This window comes from Oreochromis niloticus, unplaced genomic scaffold, assembly GCF_001858045.2.
Source record: "Oreochromis niloticus isolate F11D_XX unplaced genomic scaffold, O_niloticus_UMD_NMBU tig00007327_pilon, whole genome shotgun sequence".
Classification (NCBI taxonomy): Eukaryota; Metazoa; Chordata; class Actinopteri; order Cichliformes; family Cichlidae; genus Oreochromis; species Oreochromis niloticus.
The window spans coordinates 158,843-162,088 of NW_020328490.1; the positions used below are offsets into that span (position 1 = coordinate 158,843).

Here is a 3,246-nt window from a genome sequence, read left to right on the forward strand (position 1 = left end):
CAGCTTTGGTTTCCTTATTTACTATGCTGGGCATTGTTCAGATACAGAAACGTGGTGGAGAGTGTGACATGCTCCGTATGATGTATGGGGCGATCGTGGCTCAAAGAGTTGGCAGTTCGTCTTGTAACCGGAAAGTTGCGGGTTCGAGCCCCAGCTCCGACAGTCTCAGTCGTTGTGTCCTTGGGCACCTACTGGTGATGGCCAGAGGGGCCGATGGCGCGATATGGCAGCCTCGCTTCTGTCAGTCTGCCCCAGGGCAGATGTGGCTACAACTGTAGGTGTGTGTGTGTGTGTGTGTGTGTGTGTATGAATAGTGGAATTCTAAAGCGCTTTGAGGGTCTCGAAAAGCGCTATATAAATGCAATCTATTATTATTATTATTATTATTATTATTATTATTATTATTATTATTAATAACTGCAAAAACCCACCTCCTTAATACTAGATAAATACACTTATCTTTGGTGATGATTTGCTTAAAACAAGTGAAATTATCTGCCAGTGGGGTAAGTGTGTGGTTTTTTTTTTTTTTCTTACTAAGATTTCTTGAAATAATTTAGCTTTATTTAAATCTTCTTAAGTCTTTTACACTTATTCCAGGCAACAAATCAGAACAATTGAAATTTAAAATAAAATTTAACCACTTATTCTAGGGAACAAATAAGATAGTTAAATCTTAAAATAATCCTTACACACTTATTCCAGGCAACCAATCACGGCAATTGAAACCTAAAATAAGCTTTAACCACTTGTTCTAAGCAAAATGTTGAAGAAATTAAATCTGAAAATGGGCATAAAACACTTATTCTAAAGAACAAATCAAGGCAAATAATCTAAAAACTAGTACATTAAATCATTTTAAAGAAACACTGCAAAATTACCCATCTTAAATAAGTTAAAAAATATTAGATTGTAGTCTAAATCTTCTTAAATTTAGTGAAATAATCTGCCAGTGCAGTAAGAAAATTACACTTGATAAGAATTCTCAAAATAAGAAAATATATCTAGACTTTAGACAAGTAAGAGATATCTTAAAACAAGTCGTGAATTAGCTATTCCAAGAACTCTGTTAAGTCAAACCCAAAATAAGTCTGTAAGTGCTTTAATTAAGTTTTCATTTTTTATGTTACTTTGAGAGAAAAGCTCTTAAAACAAGACCCACTAAACAAGCGAATTCTTCTTTTAATCTTAAACAGGACAAAGCCTGTATACCAAATGAAAGCAGGCAAAGTATACTGTGTGCATGACCTTTATTGGAAACAAACTCTCCAAACAGTAACAAATATTTCAGTCAATCATAGTATACAAAAATTTAAAGACACATTGTAAGTGTAACATTGTTATTTTGTGTTCCTTTTAGAACTGTTAAACCAGTTAACTACTCAACATATAAAATGAGCATTTGAAATTTTAAACAGAATTTGCAGAACAGATGTGTTTAAAGAAAAAAAGTACTTTTATTAATGTAATACAGAACAAAGAATTAAAAAATAAATAAATAAATTCAAGTATCAATTTCAACTTCAAAGCTATCAGGTCCAAACCTTCCAACACAGACCTAAGCTAAATCTTGTTCAAACAGCTCTATGTTTCAATAAAATTCCTACAGCCTGCCATGACTTTTTTGTATGAGCCTGTGGTGTCTTGCTCATGGATTTTGTCTTTTAACGCTTCTGTCTGAATGACAGACAGAAGCGTTGCCACACATTTAGGATAGGTAAGATGCAGGGTGTAGTAGTATGCCATAAGATACAGCAAACCTTCTCCAAGGTCATCTGTGGCAAATGTGGTGATGGGAGTGGTTCAACTGCAATAAGACAGCGGGACCCTTCAAAGAGCTGAACAGGGCTGACGCTGGATCTTCTGTTGGCAAAAGAAAACAAAGACAAATTGTACATGTACGGAGAAACTCCAAAGCTATCAGGGTAGTTCAAATACTTAACCACAAGTAGACTTTACTTTATTGATCCCTTTGGGGTGCACCCCTGGGGTGATATTGAATGATGACAACCATAGATCAGATGCGCTACAGACCATATTAATGTATTTTTCTTTAGATGCGCTACAGACCATGACAAATACTGTATAGAAAATCCCAAATATTCATGTTTGAAAAATGTAATAAATTCTGCCTCATCACTGTTAGGATTATGTCTTTACACACTTCAGGAAATGACAAAGGTACTGCACCTGTGATAGTTAAATATGTAATTATTTCCATTTTGTTTTTAATTTCTTTATGATTTTCTTTATTATTTTTTTATTGAAATTTTTGATCTATCAGTGTTTGTGCCATTTCAGATTTCTGCACACTTTTCCAAATATAAACTACATTGTTGCAGGACTTGCATGGATAAAAAGGCCATATGCCAAATAAACTGTTAAAGTGAATGCTTTAGGGACATTATTTGATAACAAATATGAAGAAACCAGACCTGAAGGACATGAATCAGTGCTTCACTGACATGTCCCATCTTCTTGGGTGGTGCAGCTTGTGATAGGAAGAGAGTTGGTAGTGCCCTGAACAGGGCTATGTTTAAACAGAACAGGAAAGAAAGAACTAAATCAACTTTCAGTTCAATATTCAATATTATTGCCATAATTGTAATCGTTCACTTACAACTGTTGTCACCAGAACTGCTCCTGGGTGGCAAAAGCATGTTCGATCCACCACTTGAATCTGCATCATAATCTTCTCCCTGTCACATGGTGAGATATCCATGAGACACCTTTTCTTTAGTTTCATCCTAAATAAGAAAACAAAAATAGTTATATTACAGGAGTCCTAAACAAAATGTGTTGTGCTAGGTGTTTTTCAATCAAAAGCGGCAAAACTTGCCTCTTTGTGAACTTGAGCCCACAACTGTTTCCTCCTCATAAAATTTTCAGGCCCTGGAAGTAGGTCCCTTAAATCGTCCCTACTGAGGGTGTGGAGCAAGACCTCATCTATGTTGGCAGCTGTAAATAAGTCAGTAAAAGTTGTACATCTCTTTTAAATGTATACATTTCACTGTTCTTCCATGGTTAAGTCTTATAAAATTGCTCACATAAAATTTATGACAAGGCTATTCCAAACTAGTTTTCAAACTAAAACTAATAGTGCCCAACTGCTTGTCAAGTCATTCAACAAATGATCAAAGCTCAGATTAGGCCACTTCATCCATAAGAAAAAATATTACCTCGGTTCAGCAAGGTTAAAGTGACCTGATTTATATTAATAGTTTACAACATAAATAATTGGAAGTA

The 3,246-nt window shown here is 34.9% G+C and overlaps 1 long non-coding RNA gene across 1 annotated transcript; it reads right to left on the bottom strand.

The window, feature by feature from the left end:
* Positions 1–1,604: 1,604 nt before the first annotated feature.
* LOC112845420 (uncharacterized) lies at positions 1,605–2,669 on the bottom strand. Its single transcript, XR_003218226.1, has 3 exons — positions 2,621–2,669; positions 2,436–2,530; positions 1,605–1,863 (listed from the first exon to the last, which is right to left on the bottom strand). It is a non-coding gene; the product is annotated as an uncharacterized LOC112845420 (long non-coding RNA).
* Positions 2,670–3,246: the final 577 nt, after the last annotated feature.